The following is a 22,468-nucleotide window of genomic DNA, read 5'->3' as shown; positions in this document are numbered from 1 at the left end:
TTTTAAAACTCAATGAGTCAATTGATCAATATCACACATAAAGTAAGTTATATTGCACCACAAAAATTGATCAATCAATCAATCAATCATTCAACCAAATAATAAATCAATCAATCAATACATCAACCGATCGATCGATCGATCAATCAATCAGTTACATGCTCGCTACTCCCTGTGGTAGCATGTGTTTTTATGTCTCCCCATAATTTAAACAGACACTGATACAGAACAAGTTTCTTGTGGCACAAAAAGCTTTGTAAGCTAATAATAGTAGAATGCATATTAGGGAAAAATTTTCCTGAAAAATAAAACATCATTTCTCTCCACATTTTACGATATGAAAGTTGTTCCTGGTCCATGTGAAATAATAATTAAAGAAATTTGAGTGTTCATTGTCTTGTTGTCTTGGTATTTGTCAATTTTTGATGTTCGTATACAGTTAACAGACTACTAGTCTGTGGCCATATTGGATTCTAAAATGACTAAATTTTGATATCACTTTGATCTACTTTCAAAAATGCATATGATGACCGCTAGATTTTTTTTCTTGATTTTAACTGAGAATAGGTTGGATTTTTACAGTTACAGTTTATTTCATATGGGCCTATTTAACTCAAAGACCCTGAGATATGACAGCAAAATATTGCGAATTGAAATTAACCATCTTATTTACATGTACATGTATCTGGAATTATTAAATTTTAATAACTTTTTTCTTTCATGACTAAATACAAATGTCGGTAGGACTCAAAGTAATAAATTTGCCAAGATTTGCTGAACTATCACTTGTGTGGCCAATGTTTTTGCTAAGGTTTGGGAACCCCGGTAACAGAAAGGGGGAAAGAGGTAAAACTGGTAGTGCTTCCCATGCAATGTATCATAATTTTGGTGGGGAACCCCGGTAAAATGATGTGGGAACCCCGGTAGATTTTACCTACTTACCGCCCTTAAATAAAACACTGGTGGGGGTAATAAAAGTCTGCAATATTTGACCATGAAGACTAAATATTTTTAATTTTATAATTTTATTTAGTTTTGGGGATATGGGTGACAAAATATTACAAACAACCTCTTGTTACAAATAGGTATGGGTGATTGAGATGGCATCAAATAACGAATATCACTACTTAGGCAGGGTATAATTTGATAACTTAACATGAGAAAAGCATATTATTGAATTTTAGGTTATTCGTACTGTACATGTGTATCGTTACAAACTACGGTGCAAAATCAAATATACTTTGTGGGTTCAATCTGGGTGAAGATTCATCTATGAGTCGAAAAGTTCACATTTGATTACAGTTGGGGAGCATCACTATGTGAGGATTCATGAATTTGTTCACGACCAAAAAGTAAAACTTGGAAATATTATACACTTAGCCACCAGCATTATTGGTGTGTAAATCCGACCATTGTGGGGTGTTCGTAAAACCTCCATCATAGTAACTTATACTACTATAAATGTATCAAAGAACGTCCCGGAACAAAGAACGGTCCTGTTGATGATTTATGACAGTCCCTCTATGTGCTTATAGCAATTTCTATCTCCTTAAGTTCACTTAATGTAATATATATGTAATATATATCTTGATCTCAACGATGTAGATGTATGTAATAATTAATAATAGACCCATAGTAAGAGTGTTACAAATTTGTAAACTTAATATACAGCCATGAATGACTGTTGCATGGCTTGTCAAATTGGTGGAGTCGATCGAGCGGCTGACATGGACAGTGACCTTGCAAATTAACGTATATGTATTCAATTTGAAGAAAACGAAAGGGGTGTACAACTTACCTGTAATCACAACTTTCTATGGCGGTATAGACAAATCATTTGCTATCCTCGTCATCACGTTATAGTCATCAGTGATCTAGTACTAGTAGTGGTAAGGCAGTTTACAGCAGCAGACATGTGAACGGTACAGGGGATGCTCTGTACGAAACACCAACGAAATCATTCGCGTAATTTACGTGCCCACATTGTAGGAGCTTCCTATTAGCAGTCAGAATTGAGGTGAGGAAATGCTTCTCATTTGTGCATGGCTGATAGTATTTGCGTTTAAAGATCAATCAATGTATATTCGACTACGAGTAGTACCCGATCAGAAGCCAGCGACAACAACACACGCTTACGTTAATTTGAATATTTTGTTTGACTGCAAGACAAAACTACTTTACGTAGGGGTGGAAGGCTGAATTTTGAGAGGGGTGGATTGAAGCATTTACGTACAGTACATAACCGAAAAGTTTGTTACCAGGCAACTTACTGGTATTCGTCTTTTAATATTTGATTTTGCTTTCTAACTTGTCAAGGTCAAAGTTCAAAAAATCATTGACCCGGTTCGCTTTTACATCATCGGTAGAGTATCTTACTGTCCTCAGATCTTCGCAGCACTTAAACTTGGGATGGTCTGTATGTACATACCTAGTCTGGGTGTCAATCGTGTGGTCAATATCTACTGTAAAAATTGTAGTTCAGTTGACGTTCTGGCCTTGAATGCTTGGCTAACTTGTAACCATGTAACTGAACGATGTTGCAGTATCATATGTATAGTATGGAGCGTAATCCACGTCAAAAGTCGAACTCGTCAAGTGATAAGTCAGGTACATCAAGTGACAAGTCAGGTACATCAAGTGACAAGTCAGGTACATCAAATGACAAGCCAGGAACGTCAATTGACAAGTCAGGAACGTCAAGTGATAAGTCAGGTCCGTCAATTGACAAGTTAGGAACGTCAAGTGATAAGTCAGGTCCGTCAATTGACAAGTCAGGAACGTCAAGTGATAAGTCAGGTCCGTCAATTGACAAGTCAGGAACGTCAAGTGATAAGTCAGGTCCGTCAAATGACAAGTCAGGAACGTCAAGTGATAAGTCAATTTGTACGGACGTTGTATCATTTTTGGCAATTGATAATTCAATGTGGACAGTTGACAATTCATAGAGTGCAGTTAAATCAAAGCGTACGTTGAAGTCTGCACAAAGCACCCCAGCTTGCTTGGAAGTGAATACACGTCAACTGACGACTACTTTACAGAACGCATTTGGAAATCGTAATACCAATGTCTACAAAGCTAGGTATGCTCGTGACAAGTTATATGACCTAGGTCATGACCCGGAAAAAAAACATTACCCGTCTTACATCCAGTAATCATGTGTGCGCTCGCACATCTTTGCCAGTTTAGGCATTTTGCGGAATGACTTCAAAACGATGTTGAAGTAGTAGGCCGAGTTCAAAGTCGTGTATGTCTACTGTGTCAGTTGAATGCCATAGGTATGTGTAATAACGAAGTTGTCCAACTCATTCAAGAATACCATGGCCAACGAACTGTATCATGCCACACTGATTTCAAGCCGACTCAGGACTATTAACTGATGAAGAATTAGACGAGAAAGTCCGTGAAATACAAAGAGATTTTCCTAACTGTGAGGTGTGGCTGTAGACGAATGATTGGTTTTCTTCGCTCGAGAAATCTTCGTTTACAACAAAGAAGGGTTAGAGATGCCACAGAGTTGATACGCACAGTGTTCTGATATGGGCACTTGAGGTACGTTCAGTACGCAGAAGGCCATATCACGTGCACTCACCTTTAGCTCTATGACACATTGATGGAAATCACAAACTTATTCGGTAAGTTTTAAAATATTACTTTATTGTTTATTGTGGAATTATTTTTGATACATAGTTTTTATGGTTTTGTTGTGTCTTGATGATGATGATGATGATTAATTATTATTATAAACATAGAGAGAGAAAACATACAAACTGTGTTAGGCTCTTTCTCTCTCTCTCTCTCTCTCATGCTCTCTTGTCCTCTGACACACTAACTGTTCATTTAAATATATATATGTATAATTATATTTATAATATACCTTGTGATATTGCTGCGCCATGATTCGCTAGAATCAGTCACGTGATAGGAAAATAGAATGACTGTTTCCCTAGGGAAATAGTTCCATCAACTATTACATGGTCACATGACCACCGCAGGTCAAAATGGCAGCTTCTGATGATGTCGTCTGCCACTGCGAGTTCACAGCATGAGGTATATTACAAAACACATATTGCTTGGCCTATATTCGGGCTATAGCACCCGTTCATTATCCCCTCATGACTGTGAGTTACCAGAATCATATGCTATTTCCCTCGCCCTTCGGCCTCAGGAAATAGCATGTGATTCTGGTAACTCACAGTCTCCTTGGTGTAATAAACTGGTGCTATAGCCCTCATGGCCAGGCAATATGTGTTCAATATATATACATATATAGTGTGTGTATGTATTATTATTATTTAATATTTAATTATTAGCATTACTGAACAGAGGTTCACTTGTGCTATAACTTATAAGCATGGTGAAATGTGTGTGTGTGTGTGTGTGTGTGTGTGTGTAAATGACATAAAATTGAAAACTGACAGACTGATTGGCCTAGTATATGGTGGTCAGGGTGTGTAGATTGCAAATTGTTCAAATGAAAATGATCACAACAGAGATGTGAATTTTGGGTCAAAATACGTGATTCATGGTGTGGGAAAATGCCTTGACCAGGCCTAGAAATGAAAGGTTAGTTATTGTTTTATTAATGTCATGTAATCGTTTAAATCTGTTGTGGGCTACTTAACATCTCAATGTCAATGTGTCAATGCATAAAGTTTAACCTTGGTTTGCGGTTGCTTGGAAATTTTAGCACAGCTGAATTAAATCATAGACACTGTCTATGATTAAAACAGGTACGATGCATTCATGCTACAGACATGATAAATAGTCTTGCCCATGAATATCTGTCTGTCTGCCTATATGTGTGGTTGACTTAAATTTAAAGAAACTTAGAAGTCAAAAACATTGGGAAGAATATTTTGTAGTGATGTTGATTTTAGTCACTTGTTAGCACAACTGAACAATTGCTAGTGCTATATCATGGTGTGGTGTCTGGGTGTCTGTCTGTCTGTCTGTCTGTCTGTCTGTCTGTCAGTGTGTGTGTGTGTGTGTGTGTGTGTGTGTGTGTGTGTGTGTGTGTGTGTGTGTGTGTGACTTGAATGCAAAAGCCGCCCAATTGATTGCCCTAGTATTTACATCTATTTGCCCTAGCATTTATATCTATATCATGTATGCTAGTGGTGTTTTTGTGCAATATGTATTCTTGCTTAGCATTTATGATCCATTTTAGTGTTCCTTTACATAATTTTGAGTATTTCAATCAAGCCATTATTGTGTTATATACTTATAGGTGGCGTTTTATTATTCATGGAGGAATTGATGGTTACTCCAGAAAAGTCATGTTTTTAAACTGTATGGGCCAGTGGTCTTTTAGCCTTTGCAAATTCCAGTGGTACAGTTGGAAGGGAGGTCTTCCTATCCACAGAACAAGTAAGTATAAATATATCTATACAACCCTGTTAGTGTTAGTGTGTTAATAAGACTACTTAGGGAAACTGACAAAACATACCTAATACAGGGTTGTAGACATAATTGTATTAGCCCTGTGGTGGTATAGCCACACATATATCCTGTACAGGGTTGTGGACATGACTGTATTAGCCATGTGGTGGTATAGCCACACACATATCTAGTACATATTTGTAGACATAACTGTATTAGCGATGTGGTGGTATAGCCACACACATACCTAGTACAGAGTTGTAGACATAACTGTATTAGCCATGTGGTGGTATAGCCACACACATACCTAGTACAGAGTTGCAGACATTACTGTATTAGCCATGTGGTGGTATAGCCACACACATATCTAGTACAGAGTTGTAGACATAACTGATTTAGTCCTATGTTGATATAGCCACACACATACCTAGTACAGAGTTGTAGACATAACTGTATTAGACCTATGGTGGTATAGCCACACACATACCTAGTACAGAGTTGTAGACATAACTGATTTAGCCATGTGGTGGTATAGCCACACACATACCTAGTACAGAGTTGTAGACATAACTGCATGTATTAGTCCTATGGTGATATAGCCACACACATATCTAGTACAGAGTTGTAGATATAACTGATTTAGACCTATGTTGATATAGCCACACACATATCTAGTACAGAGTTGTAGACATAACTGATTTAGACCTATGGTGGTATAGCCACACACATACCTAGTACAGAGTTGTAGACATAACTGCATGTATTAGTCCTATGGTGGTATAGCCACACACATATCTAGTGCAGAGTTGTAGATATAACTGATTTAGACCTATGGTGGTATAGCCACACACATACCTAGTACAGAGTTGTAGACATAACTGATTTAGTCCTATGGTGGTATAGCCACACACATACCTAGTACAGAGTTGTAGACATTACTGATTTAGTCCTATGTTGATATAGCCACACACATACCTAGTACAGAGTTGTAGACATTACTGTATAGCCCTATGGTGGTAAAGCCACACACATATCTAGTACAGGGTTGTAGACATAACTGATTTAGACCTATGGTGGTATAGCCACACACATACCTAGTACAGAGTTGTAGACATAACTGTATTAGCGATGTGGTGGTATAGCCACACACATATCTAGTACAGAGTTGTAGACATAACTGATTTAGTCCTATGTTGATATAGCCACACACATATCTAGTACAGAGTTGTAGACATAACTCATTTAGACCTATGTTGATATAGCCACACACATATCTAGTACAGAGTTGTAGACATAACTCATTTAGACCTATGGTGGTATAGCCACACACATACCTAATACAGGGTTGTAGACATAACTGTATTAGCCCTATGGTGGTATAGCCACACACATACCTAGTACAGAGTTGTAGACATAACTGTATTAGCCATGTGGTGATATAGCCACACACATACCTAATACAGGGTTGTAGACATAACTGTATTAGCCATGTGGTGGTATAGCCACACACATACCTAATACAGGGTTGTAGACATAACTGTATTAGCCCTATGGTGGTAAAGCCACACACATATCTAGTACAGAGTTGTAGACATTACTGTATTAGCCCTATGGTGGTATAGCCACACACATACCTAATACAGGGTTGTAGACATAACTGTATTAGCCCATAGTTGTTGTAGCAGCTTTGGATAACATATCCCAATAACTGCTTTGGTGTGCACAAGACTTGAGACATACTTTAATTCAACCTGTTTAGCAACTTGTATTTCAACAAAACATACATGCATCTATGGTTCAGAGATGTGTATAACAGTCTATGCATAGAGATGAAATGCATATCTGTGTAGTAGGTATACTTTTGACAACCATGTGAGCAGTAGCAAAACATACCCTGCAACATGGACATGATATACAATGTTCCTATTTAATCTTGCATATGTTAGTTGGCATAACATTTAATCCTGCATGTATTTCAATCTCACATATTATTCCTTCAAAATGTTCCTAGATACTCACACCTACCTTTCTGTCACAGTCTCAGTTTGCTAATTAAGTGTTAAAATATAGATTGTATGTGTGATGGAATTCAATTGTTTTGCCTCAATACTTCATGATGTGCAGAAATCTTTATTAATTCTTTATTTGCAACACTTCTGTGTCATATATCCAGTGAGTTGTTTTACTATAATTGTTTTATTATTTTTGATAAGTATGTAGTATTGACATTCATATACAGTACCGTCCTACATACATATGGACAGAACAACACCTATTGGCAGGGTTGTATTTTGAAACTATTAACTTAATTTTCTTCTATTTAGACCAAATTCTTTTGCAACAGTAAGTTTGGCAAAGTCAGGTTTCCATTATCTCATTTTCAATTTTCATTTGACAGGATTTGGAATATGGTGTTGATTGGGAACTCCAACAAATGTACCAGAACTTGTAAGTGTAACAATTCCTGATGTGACAATACCACTTGAAGAGGAGAAATATAGAGAATTGTGCATGTTGATCGACCCACTTGCAGAATCATCAAGTAATGGGATTGATATATATATATATATGTAGTTAACATAGTTAACTCTTTCCTGTCATGATAAAGTACCAATGGTTGAATATTGGTGACAAACTAATGGAGTATTCAAAAAGGTCAAGGTCATGTTATGTTTGATGTCAAGACACTGACTGAAGGACAACAAAAAGACAGGGAAATATGAATATATTATTGTATTCAGCTGTCTGATACAGTAATGGAACGAAGTGGTATTTCCACTGATAACTCTTGAACAATCATGAAAAGTGTTGTGTGCAATTCTTATTGACCTATATTCTGTCCAACCTTATCAATGATTATGCACAACTCTCAGGCAAAAATATTGCTTTCAGTATTTCAGCCAAAAAAGTGGATTCAGATCCTTATGTGTCGTTACTCTCATAGGGCACCTAGGGGGCTTACCTTACGACATTCAATGCAGCAGAAGATCTGTGCAGGTTTATCGCGCAGTCATTGTGGTATGATCCTATATCGATCTAGATATTCATAGAATTTGATGCTTTTGGGGGGTTTGAACGGACGTCAGGTCTATAGATGGCTTTGACAGTGATATAGTACCACGGATAGTAATTGTACTTTGTGATAGTGCTGTCATGTCATTTATTGTGAACATGTAACATTATTTTAACAAAAATGTATCATGGTATACACGTATATTTTAATAAAATGAATAAACATTTCATGATGACCAAGTATAACTTGCAGATGTATGTATGTTTTGATTTTCATAGTGCATGCTTTGGAGTACATGTAATGTTTTCATTCCCTGTAAGTCAGTATCCTAAAATTATTATGACAGTAAAGGACACAAGAATTTTCTGAGAACATTTTTATTATAAGTAAGCTCAAAATTTCTCAAAACTTCTCAAAAAACTAAATACTTTTTGAAAGGACTTACTGAAATTAACCTATTAAATGCATCAAAGTTAAGGCTAATTTTGTCCCAACTATCTAACTGATTAAAGTCTTTGACAAGTAACTCATCATCAGAAGTTGTCACCTCAATCATAAGTTTTCACACCTGTTCTAAAACAATTCAAAGTGCAATGATATAATTTTTAGCAGCATATGAATCGACTCTCTGGACTTAATGTAGAACCGAAGCAGTAACCCTTTGTTGTTTCCAAGATATTGTCACTTAGCCCCTAAATCTAATCTGTAATCAGTGTAGTGAGAAGCATTAGAGAGGATTGATGACATCAAAAATGGAAAGATACTTCAAGTTTATGCAATACATTGAATTGGAGAAAACACAACTAAATTTCTAAGGTTACATTGATCATAGGTAGACACTGGATTGAGTTTTGTGTGTTGTGTGTTGTAGAGAAAAAAAGATAATGTTAGAAATTATGGAAACAACTAATGCATTCCTCTTGCAATCTATGTTTCTAAAAATGATGCAAAATTACATTTCTGGCAACTTACTACCTACTGTGATTAAACTTACACCAGTCCAGTGAATACACTATTTCTGGTAACTTAGTACAACTGTGATTAAACTTACACTAGTCCAGTGAATACACTATTTCTGGTAACTTAGTACAACTGTGGTTAAACTTACACCAGTCCAGTGAATACACTATTTCTGGTAACTTAGTACAACTGTGATTAAACTTACACCAGTCCAGTGAATACACTATTTCTGTTAACTTAGTACAACTGTGATTAAACTTACACCAGTCCAGTGAATACACTATTTCTGTTAACTTAGTACAACTGTGATTAAACTTACACCAGTCCAGTGAATACACTATTTCTGTTAACTTAGTACAACTGTGATTAATTTTACACCAGTCCAGTGAATACACTATTTCTGGTAACTTAGTACAACTGTGATTAAACTTACACCAGTCCAGTGAATACACTATTTCTGTTAACTTAGTACAACTGTGATTAAACTTACACCAGTCCAGTGAATACACTATTTCTGTTAACTTAGTACAACTGTGATTAATTTTACATCAGTCCAGTGAATACACTATTTCTGGTAACTTAGTACAACTGTGATTAAACTTACACCAGTCCAGTGAATACACTATTTCTGGTAACTTAGTACAACTGTGGTTAAACTTACACCAGTCCAGTGAATACACTATTTCTGGTAACTTAGTACAACTGTGATTAAACTTACACCAGTCCAGTGAATACACTATTTCTGGTAACTTACTACAACTGTGATTAAAGTTGCACCCGTGAATATTTAAAGAATTTTACCACAAAATGAGGCATATTTTTAATCAGCACCTTACTAGCATTCTTTGCATGTGTATGTTGTCTGAAAATCATCTTAACATATTAATTCCACAGCTGAAAAGTAGATCAAGAAAATATGTGTTAATACCACCCAAAACCTACACATTGGAATGTGACAGTTGTATCAAAGGAGTTTTTCAAAGTTTGGTAAGACTCATGGCTGACATGAAGCTGCACTTCCTTGGTACAAACACCAGGGTCTGGCAATGTAGATATTGGTATGCTACTGAACCATATGAAAATTTTCCAGGGCATATTCCTGTCGCCTGTTATACACTGCAAAACATCATGGATAGAGGGTTTGGTATCTGGGAAAAAAGAGAATAAAATATGTTATATGCAACAGTTTTTTATGATATGTTAACTAATTTCTGAGTAAACTAGCTCTTAGTCCTTACGGTTGCCCACAATTAACCAATACTCCATGATATATGTTAAGTCTGGCTATATTGGTACTTAACCTATGCTATTTCAGAACCCATTACCTTCCAGGAAGGTCCTTACTAGTTGAAGGGTGATGATGTGTAATGACAATGACATAAGTGTATGTTCATCATAGAAGCATGGCGATTCAAACACAAGTTTTCTTCTTCCACTTTAGAATCTGAAACAGGCATGTTTTGAACTAATGACTTGACATATCCTTCTTCAGTTAAACCGGATCTGACAGAATGATCAAAATTTGAATAAACTGGAGATGTAAAGGTTATTTGTTCAAAGCATGTCTGTATTTCAATCAAAGTTGTCAAAGAGAACTTGTGTTTGTGAATAATATACATTTGTACCTGATATATGAGCCAATGACCCAATTACTGTATCAAAAGCAAAAAATGACATTAAGTTTGGACTCACAAGTCTTCATCAAAAATGCACTCCCTCACATGCTTTACTTCTATCATGATTTTAAATGACATTAGTAATAAATAGGAAAACTTTTTAATAAATTTTATATGCATTATAAAAGTATCTGTGACATGTGGGATAGGACTGGATTTAGATAATTGACCCATTTGGCCAAGGTCAAAGGTCAGGGTCTCCAATGAAAGTTTACACCTAATAATTTAGGGATAGACACTATAATGTAGTCTCTATGTATTCAAGTTTTCGAGTTATGCCATAAAAAGTCATTGTTAACAACAAACATGGCTGGCATGCCACTTGGACACTTGTGTATGTTGTGAACTGAAGTGACTTGCACATGTCCCATATGACAAGTCATCTTTGCGCCTGGCTTAAAAGTAACTGGATATTGCATGTCTGAGAAATGCATTATGGACGGACTAACAGACCCACTGTAATAATCAATTAAACTGGGCTCTTTTTTTTCGCAACTGCATGCTTTGAGGCAAGAAGTAGTGAATTTATTATTCATCTATCATAAATGTACTTCTACTTAGGCCCTTGAGGCAACTCAAGACAAATGCTTGGTGAGTGAATGTGAAACAAGTTTCAAACTGGTATTATAACTCATGCTATACAGCAGTACTATTATGTATGGTACTCTGTATGGTACAGTTGTATCATTATAGTACTATATGTATGGTACAGCTGTACTACTATGTATACTACTAGTAGTACTATGTATGGTACAGCTGTACTATTATAGTACTGTGCATGGTACAGCTGTACTACTATGTCTAGTACTATGTATGGTACAGCTGTACTACTATTATAGTACTATGTATGGTACAGCTGTACTACTATTATGTCTAGTACTATGTATGGTACAGCTGTACTACTATGTATACTAGTAGTACTATGTATGGTACAGCTGTACTATTATAGTACTGTGCATGGTACAGCTGTACTACTATGTATACTAGTAGTACTATGTATGGTACAGCTGTACTACTATGTATACTAGTAGTACTATGTATGGTACAGCTGTACTATTATAGTACTATGCATGGTACAGCTGTACTACTATGTCTAGTACTATGTATGGTAAAGCTGTACTACTATTAATGTATAGTACCCAAATAACATTAAAGGTGACAAAAAACATGAAACCAACAGCTTAAATTCATACAGTACCCCTGTGTCACTAACTCCAGTGTTTGGTTCAACGTCAGATTGGTCCTCACCTCACTGATGGACAGATTATCAACATCTACATTACAAACTTTTTGATGATTTTTCAAACAGCCTATAGTAACTTCCTTTCCACAATTCACACAGGATACTTTGGCTGCCTTACTTTCTCGCTCTTCCTAAAGCAGAAAAAAAAATACAAATAATTAAATCTTATTTGATTATTTAATGTTTAATTAAAAAACAGTAGTTACAAACATTTATCAAGCTATACAGGTCTTCCTTAGGGCCACAAGCTTGACTAGTTCCTAGGAACTATTTTTACAATATCCATTTTGTGTAAATTTTGATATTTTGTATATTTGTGGATAAATTTAGAGTATTTTGTAAGTCTATAAATTTCTGGCAATAAAAGTTTTTATATTAGTATATATTAGTATTTGTTAAATGCTGATATCAAATTTTTTTAAGGTGGTATGTATGTAAAAGGTACACAAGTTCTCTTGTCACTGTGCCAGCTTTCCACCTTTCTATTGCTGGGGTTCCCATACCTTAAACACCGAGATATGGCCAAGGTTAGTTAAAATATAATCGATACACACAAACCAAATAAAATATCTCTTTTGCCAAATCTGATGTGTGCTGAAATGAGTGTCTAAGAAAAATAAATCATCATTCCAGTATTTTCAAAGCTTCAACCTATCATAAGATCAATCTGTAAATGTTAGCTATGTGCCCCTTATGTATTAGTCTTTCTTTGTATAAATTTGTTTTAAAATCTATTTCCTTGTTAATACCTATTAATTCATTTCACAAATTCCACTTACCTCACAGTGAGCGCTGCTAGCGCTGTGATCTATCTGCATATTCTTTTGCAGGGGTCTCACATAAGCTACAGCGTGCCAAGTTTAACACGGACTCGTCCCTAAAATAAGGTACCGAATAGCCACTGCTAGGCATGGGTAGAGGGGTTAGTAGTTTGCCACCAGAATGCATGTTCCTGTATATTATAAATCCACCACCATCTGCCAGTTTAGGATAATGACGGTATAGAGTTTCCTGCAAATGTTCGAAACCACCATCCCCATCAAACGTTATTTTTCGCGTGCCCAGTCCCACCTTCCTAAGTTCCTCTCGTTCCAGTAGGGATGGTACACAAGACGTATCGTCACTGTCGTGGTGCATGTCTTACTGCTTCCGGGTCGATTACCGTTGTGATCCTCAGCTTACTTGTTAGAATCTGAAGAAAACTTCTATGACGAAATATGACGTAGGGTATGACGCGTCGTGACGTAGTTGAGTTGACAATCAGCCATCCTAAGGGGTACCAGTTTGGTAATAGTATAGATTGATTCATCCGCCAGATGCATTGACTTGTTGTTTTTTCAAGAGTTTGACTATCATCCAGACCTGACTTATTACTTGATGTTCCTGACTTGTCATTTGACGGACCTGACTTATCACTTGACGTTCCTGACTTGTCAATTGACGGACCTGACTTATCACTTGACGTTCCTGACTTGTCAATTGACAGACCTGACTTATCACTTGACGCTCCTGACTTGTCAATTGACGGACCTGACTTATCACTTGACGTTCCTGACTTGTCAATTGACGGACCTGACTTATCACTTGACGCTCCTGACTTGTCATTTGATGTACCTGACTTGTCACTTGATGTACCTGACTTATCACTTGACGAGTTCGACTTTTGACGTGGATTACGCTCCATATGTATAGTGTGCATATGTTACAGCTAAAATGGTGTTGCTTTGGTGTTTGATTGAAATGTTAAAAATAAAAGTCTGATAGTAAATTGCCAGTACGAAGTGGGGGAAAGAACGTTAGACTATGATATGTGCACCTCTTGGGGGGTACTATGGGTATCCTCCCCCACCCCCCAGAAGCTCTGGAGGTGTTCACTTTCAAGGGAGCGATCTGTTTTTACGGCCGGGGGCGGGGGCAAATCAGAGGGGAGGGTCACTTGGGACTCAAAGAAGGGGGGGGGGGTCATCATTTTTACAAAGTGAATAGAGGTTCACCTTATTTTCAACAGCTAAATGAAATCATGAGCCACGCTGCTGTACTGAAATTGCCATACACTTATAAAACAACTAATGTATGTGCATACTAGAAACCATAAACAATAAATAGCTATAGATATACATTCAATTATAACATAAATTCTTTGTCTCTTGATAAATCCCAGATGACACAGTCAATATGTTCAAATAGTATAAACGTAAAATACATTTCTGATCTGGGAGGAATAAAATAATGGTCTACGTTCCATATATTGACATTTCTAGTATAACAATTTTTTTAATTTCGGTTGATACTGTACCAAACTTGACCAAAATTTGTGTCTCAGGTATTTCAAAATCATGATCAATCATTGTTGCATCAACATTCACTCTCCATATTTTTGGAACTGCTTTGAGAACGTGACACCAAACCATTGTAGAATTGATGACTGTGGTACTCCCATTTTTCTTATATCCTCCCTGGCTCCCATGACAACAACTGTCCATTTCCCTGGAAAAGTTGTTCAACATAAATTATTCCAGCCTGTAATTTTTTTTTTGAAAATTATCGATTTTCCAGCAAATAAGATATCATGGTTATTCAAAATTGTTCTTATAATGTCGAATTCTGACCATACCAGTAACATATTTCTAAAGAAAACTTCACCTGTAACGTTTTAATATTAAAGTTACATCTCAGAAGTAATTCAATACCATCAACTTTTTCTAATTCTCTCTCCATAAACAATTTCTATGGATAACTTATATGGGATCCCAATATCCTTTTATCCAATTAATATGTTGAGATTTATATATATTGCTTTTATGTCAGACATTGACATTCCACCTTTATCAATGCTAAGCTTTGACACAAATTCTCTGTAGTTGTATATAATACTGAACACATATTGCCTGGCCATGAGGGCTATAGCACCCGTTTATTACACCCGAGGGACTGTGAGTTACCAGAATCACATGCTATTTCCCGAGGCCAACGGCCGAGGGAAATAGCATGTGATTCTGGTAACTCACAGTCACGAGGGGGTAATAAACGGGTGCTATAGCCCGAATATAGGCCAGGCAATATGTGTTTTATAATATACCTCATGCTGTGAACTCGCGGTGGCAGACGACATCGTCAGAAGCTGCCATTTTGACCTGCTGTGAACGCGCGGTGGTCACGTGACTATGTAAAAATTGATGGGACTATTCCCCAAGGGAAGTAGTCATTCTATTATCAGCATTATCACTAGGTATATTATAATAGAAGTTATAATATACCTAGTGATAATACTGTGCCATGATTCGCTAGAATCAGTCACGTGATAGGAAAATAGAATGACTACTTCCCTTGGGGAAATAGTCCCATCAATTTTTACATAGTCACGTGATCACCGCGCGTTCACAGCGGGTCAAAATGGCAGCTTCTGACGATGTCGTCTGCCACCGCGAGTTCACAGCATGAGGTATATTATAAAACACATATTGCCTGGCCTATATTCGGGCTATAGCACCCGTTCATTACCCCCTCGTGACTGTGAGTTACCAGAATCACATGCTATTTCCCTCGGCCTTTGGCCTCGGGAAATAGCATGTGATTCTGGTAACTCACAGTCCCTCGGGTGTAATAAACGGGTGCTATAGCCCTCATGGCCAGGCAATATGTGTTCACTATGTCCACTTACGGAATCTAATAAAGCTACGTTACGACACATGACAAAATAAGGGAGAAAATGTTGATTACATTTAATTTTCTTTCACGCGAAATGATCATGAAGAACAAATTCGCGATAGTCTACACGGAGCGTCGCAGCATGGAAGTATATAGACCCAAATGTGGATTATACTTCCATGGTCGCTGCAACATGTCAACGAATGGTTATCCCTATGTGATCGATGAGGGCGCACAGTCCCTGGATAGTAGAAGATATCGGTACATACAAAACAACCAAGATTTAGCGATGCGAAGCTCCGAGGACTATAAGAGAGTCTAACATCCTTATATTGGATTTCGTTGTTGGACATAGCTTATAGTATCTCAACTACAGAGAATTTGTTTCTTAGCAGCTATTTCGTTAACGCGTAGCGATATTTGGATCGTCGCTAATAAGATTTCTTACCCAAACCCATTACAAGCAGAGGGCTATATGCGATCTTACCACTGTTTCGCAAGTACTGCACTCGGGTGACTATTTCACACAAAAGAAGAAGAACCATTTGTATTTCAAAGTATCATTTCAAATAAAAATTGAAAATAGACCGTGTATTTGCGCAAGTCTATTGCTTATGGAAATACAATATGTGGAGATCTGATGTTTTTTCTCGTATTTACTTTCCCTACAGGTGGACTTTGCGCGACATTTTCCGTACATATTACACAACTGTTGTTTCTATAGTTGTGTTCATACACAATATATTTAGGACTGGATTGGCTCATGTACGAATAGTTTCTAGCATTTTGGCTAGTTCAGTTATTGTGTGGGCCACGCCTGTTTATAGGCGTTTGTCACCTGTGTGGACTACCTGGCTATAGTCCAAGTTAAATAAATAAAATATAAAGAAATAAAAATACCACATCAAAACCGTTGACCTGACGCTGTAATATAATGACGTCACACTGTTAAAATCGCACTGTGTCCCATTCTCGCAAACCGGGGTTATTTCTTCCGCGACACTGCGAAATAATCGTTTGTACGGTGCTGTAATTAAAAGAGGCTGTGGTTGACGATGGTATGTGGCCCACTCAACAGCTTCTTGTTTGGGACTACAACTAGAACGGGATTAAAAAAAAACATGTTTTGTTAGGTAAAATAACTTACTCGAGATATGATACACCGTGAACAGTATTGCATCATCTGTGGGTAAACATAGCTGTAACGTATTTTTATACCTGTATCAAGTTGATTCTTGGTTCCACGCCCAGAAATCAGCGGCCTCAACGGCGATCACGATTTCAGCATATCGACCAGTGCTGATCATGTACATTGTCTAATTACTGGTATTTTAAGTTTTCAGTGAATATATTGTGGTTGTATGATTGACGAATGGTACCCCAACTACAACTTGTGCAGTTTTTGGTCATAAACTGTATTAGCTCAGTGAAGCCACTGAGGTTGTACGAGCTATACGAAAAATATCCGTATAACAGCTCTGGCCAGCACACTGGGTGTAACGTTATACATGTACCTAGATTTGACAGATGTGTAACTGGTATGCCATATCGTCATTGTAACATGCATATATGTTAGAAATAGCAATGTAACACACTTGTAGGTTTTAATAACATGCACGTACACAAGGTTTTCCCCCACAGCCATGTACAAGCTATGTGAGCATAGCTGTAACGTAGGTATTTCCAATAGCCATGCACCAGTAATGTCAATATTGCTGTAACAGCAGTATTTCCCACAACCATGTACCAGCTATCTGTGCATGTGTGAGCAATACTAGTCGGATATGAACAAAAGGTTTGATACAGAGTATTATCCCACCATATAGCTTTTACATGGATGTGTACAACTGTGTGCAAGGTGTGCAGTACACAGTCACCTATATGGTACTAGTACGTACTGTGATATGGAAACGGTCGTTGCATATATAGAGGCGGTATTTCACATCCATTCAACAGGCATATTTTTCACAACCATGCACCAGGGCTGCTGAAAAATATACCCTGTAACGGGGCTGTGAGGCACAAAACTGGTACACAACTGTCACACAGTGTACGTTTCAGTGCCATCCTTCTTGCACTAGGATGTGCACATCCTATAGTGCTAGGATGTTCAAGGTTCCCTGTATGTAGGTAAAATCGAAATGTGTGGCATGAAAACACCCCAACTTTCCAGGTTCGTTCGTCTACTTCATGATATGCAAATTAATTCCATTTATTAATAAGACTTTTTATCAAATAATATCAAATATATCATATCATTAGAGTATTAATTTCGGCACATGCACAGCATAAATTCGTGGGTACCCCATTACATACAGTGAATATAACTTTCCGTCAAAGTTTATCTGCACAAATTTAGCAATTATATTATTGACAGAAAGCAGCAGAAATTATGTTCTGGTAATGCCATCTGTGGTACATATACCTGTTTGTGTTTATCACGAAAATACAGAATCGAATACAACTCAATGTATTTCTACTAATTTAAAACAATTTTCAATATTTTCATAGTTGTTATTAATACAATTAGATACAACCATTTCATTAACACAATACCATAATTTCGAAAACCATACCACTTTTTCATTCAGAACAAGTTTTTATTTTGGGGCTGGCACATTGATATTTGTAAAGAACGAATGAACAGTTCAAACATCAGCTGTATGTAGGTGATGTGTGATAAACCCTGTAGCAGACAATCAGTTTAGAGGTAATGATGAATTGCATGCCATGTGCATGAGATGGGTCACAGAATGAAAGGTTTTCATTCGCTGCAATGAATACATATCTCACCAGGAAGCAAACCCGTTGCCATGATTTTTTTAAAAATATATGTTTAATATCATGTAAATACAAAGGGGTGGGTGCGTCAAGATGTTTTTGTTTGTTACAGGGATCGCAATGGAAAAACCGAGAGTTGACTTATCATTTAAATTGACAATACAAACAAATAATGTATAAGACAGTTATGCAAAATATATTAACCATGTAAACTGAAATATCGAACATGATTCCTTGTGATTGGTTCTGTTGTTCAAAACTTACACTTTCCAAGTGAAAATACTGCAAAACGATATTTTTTTGTATCCAAGTTTTTAAGAAATATAGCATTTTTAATATATTATTTTTTTTAAAAACTCGAAAAAGACCAGGTGTTTATTTTGAAAAGTGAAAGTAAAACGTAATTACTGCAACGTAATCTGTACCTTGATATACATAAGGACATTCACTAATGCAAGATAAAGAAAATGTCACTGAATAAAATACACAATTTGTGACTATTTTCAAAAATAACAAAAAGGCATATTAGACAACCCAGAAAGATAAACCCCAACAATTGATTACATAACGAAAAACAGATGAGACAGCCCGAGTCAATTTCGTTTGGTTCATATAATATCAATCAAATTATTATTATTCAACCGAAGACAAAACATCTCGTATTACAGATCTAGCATTCATTTAAAAACACACAAATAAAACAAGATTATGGTCACAAATAGACATATTGAATCAAGTATAATGTCTTCCTTATTTCCATGACGAAAATAATTTTCTTTACGGGTTACCTCCGTTTGTCCCTGGAGATCAAGTTCTTGAAATATACTACCAAACCAGAGACTGAGTGACCATAACCTTACGTTTCAATTTGTCATTCAAGACGATATGTTTCTATACGTCTCACATAACATTATTTGTTACAAATTACATAAAATAAAATACAGAACTTACAGCGGAAGAGCATATATAATTACATATTTCATCTCACTTAATTAACATAAATCAACATAACTGTCAGATGTAACAAGGAAGATTTAAACAAAAATCTGTTACTTGTGTTGACTGTGGCATATAAAACGTATCATTTCATGAGCATACGCACTATCAATGACTTTGCTTTGTGTAATTCGCAACCTAAAACGTATAAAGTGGTATGTGAATTGTAAAAAGGATATTTTTTTTACTAATAATAACTTGGAACAACAGTCAATATAATCATAACATATTGTAATAATAAAACAACTGATACAAAATTGAGTTTCCTCTGACTGACAAAAATGAATATTTACTCCTTGAAAAATAACCCTACGCTTGGAACTATGCTTCGTGTTACACTGATCTTGAAGGATAAATAAAATGAATATCACGCGCTGGAATATTCCAACAATTGTTATTTTCCAATAACGGAAATAAAATGTTGACTTAAAGTAAAAATCAACACAAATTTTCCAGTATTCAAATTTGTCAGGAATGCCCAACATACAGTGGTGCGGCTAGCCTTTGTTTCTGAGTGGCTAAAGTCCTTGGGCAAGATTTTGAACCACGACTGTGTCTCAGTCAACCCAGCTGTATAATTGGGGACCTGGTAGGATAGAGGTTGAAATGTGAATGCTTTGATCATATGCACTTATAAAGACTGCCATGGATTGCATGCTCCCCAGGGAGTTGAGGAATTAATGGGTCATTGTGCCGATATAGATTCGCGCAATGGGTAATAATTGTAAACCGCTTTGAGCACAGAGTGGGAAAGCGCTATATAAAATCTAACATTATCATTATCATTATTTACAACTGCTGACTCATTATTAAGTAAAACTGCATTATCAGAGTTATCAATACTAACACCAAACACAGAACAATGATAAGCCATTGATAAAGAAGTGCTCCAAATCGTACTTACTGGATACAACAGACACACTACTCATGATAACCTGACTCTTATACTTACAAAACAAATTATTAACAAAAATAATAAGTTGTGCGCTTAAAGCTTAAGGTGGACGGATTTTCTTCTAATCACAAATTTCAGGATTAATTTGATTAAAATCTTTCATGACAAACAATCTCTGATTTCAGATCACTGAGGAAAACGCTTGAAGGAGAAACCATGAGACAACTGTTATTGTTGTGCCTGCATACATCACCAGCTGGTAGCACAATTATTGGCCCTACTGTAATCATTTCCTCACGTTATAAATTAGTTACAATCACGTCACAACATCCAATTGTCGTATTGTACAGAAACGGGATGAAGGTCGGCCGCGGCCTCCGGCGGCATTTCTTGCACACGATGACCACCACGTTGAGTACGCATCTCATATGGCCCTTGACCTTGCTCGATCCTGCGGGTCACATTCTCCATATACACACGCTGGCGTCTTGTCCGTTTTGAACATCTAAATGTATCTTTAAGCCGTTGCCGAAAATTTGAGCTGACGATCGCATAGATCACTGGATCAATTAACGTATTTAAATACCAGAAATAGAATGACACTTGATAGAAAACATCAAAACCACTACTTTGTGTGAGGATGTATCCGGCCATCGAGATAAACCTAATAATGTACGTTGTAGTGAAATAACATGTTAAAATAAGTGTAATTTTGGCAATTTTGGCTGTTGCTGTGGATTTGTAACGGTAAAGTGACTCTGACATATGGCGTTCGACGACAGAGAAGATTCTATTTGGTGCAATAGTGTCAATTTGTCTCTTCTTCCTGTATATAAGTTTCAGCGTTTTACAGTTCAGATAGACAATAAATATTGAAAACCCAAGTACACAACCCACAAAAAACGTCATGTAGGAGGTAACGACAGTATCACTTTTCGACATAAGATCGCGCTGACAATTTTTGTCAATTTTGAAGAGTTTTTCGTCAGGTGTCAAAATAAAGAGCAGTGGTGCTGCACTCCCGAAAGAAATGACCCACACCAAGGCAGCGACTCGTTTAAGTAATCGAAAGTCGAGAGACATGTTTACACTGTCTCTGTATCGTTCGTAAGTCAGCAGTGAATGAAGCATTAATCCTACAAGAAACATGGCTCTCGTAATAACCTTATATATGAGACACAAGACTGCGCCAAGACTCCAGTAACCATACCATGTTTCACTCATTTTGATAGTCCCCAACCATATAGTAAGTACGACATCCGTAAATGTGAGTTGTGTTAGAAGATATTCGGTCCTGCTATTCTTGTTACGGTATATATACAGTAAAATCAGTACCATTATATTGGCGAAGAGACCCAGGCAGATCAGTATAATCTCAAAAATCAGAAAGGGCACAACCTCGGATATGTTTGTTTCGCTGTCGTCACCAGAAGTGTCATTTGCCAGATGGGTTGCATTCTCCCCAAAATGTAAGTTATGCATCATCTTTATCACTGTTCGTATATTGTCTACAGGTGCATCGAAAAGAAATGTCCCCGCTATGAAAAAATAAATCGAACACGTTCAAGATATACAAAACCACGGATGGATCATGTTCATTTCCATGTCTTGGGCTATGGTAATTGTCCACACATGGTCACTGTCTGTTGGCGAAGATTGTGTATCCACGACTTCACGTAGACTGAATAATCTAGGATGTTCTTCAGATGTATATATCTTATGACTTTCTTTCTTTCAGAAATTATATGTAGGATCAAGAAAGTCATTTGATTTGCTTATGACAGTATCAGATTTAAAGCCATATATCTAATATTGCAGTAACAGCACACGTTTCAAATGACATGCACTGTACTAAGGCATTACCAAACAGTTGTTAT

The 22,468-nt window shown here is 36.7% G+C and overlaps 2 long non-coding RNA genes across 2 annotated transcripts; one reads left to right on the top strand and one right to left on the bottom strand.

Annotated features, from left to right (window-relative positions):
- Positions 1-3,152: 3,152 nt before the first annotated feature.
- Positions 3,153-8,552, top strand: LOC144432785 (uncharacterized). The gene is made up of 3 exons (XR_013480742.1): positions 3,153-3,632; positions 5,228-5,367; positions 7,778-8,552. It is a non-coding gene; the product is annotated as an uncharacterized LOC144432785 (long non-coding RNA).
- Positions 8,553-8,751: 199 nt separating this feature from the next.
- Positions 8,752-13,484, bottom strand: LOC144432784 (uncharacterized). The gene is made up of 3 exons (XR_013480741.1): positions 13,051-13,484; positions 12,227-12,402; positions 8,752-10,500 (listed from the first exon to the last, which is right to left on the bottom strand). It is a non-coding gene; the product is annotated as an uncharacterized LOC144432784 (long non-coding RNA).
- Between the last annotated feature and the right edge of the window lie 8,984 nt (positions 13,485-22,468).

Source organism: Glandiceps talaboti, chromosome 3 (assembly GCF_964340395.1).
Source record: "Glandiceps talaboti chromosome 3, keGlaTala1.1, whole genome shotgun sequence".
Lineage (NCBI taxonomy): Eukaryota > Metazoa > Hemichordata > Enteropneusta > Spengelidae > Glandiceps > Glandiceps talaboti.
The sequence above is the reverse complement of the archived record's forward strand: the minus strand, read 5'-3'. Positions and strand labels throughout refer to the sequence as shown.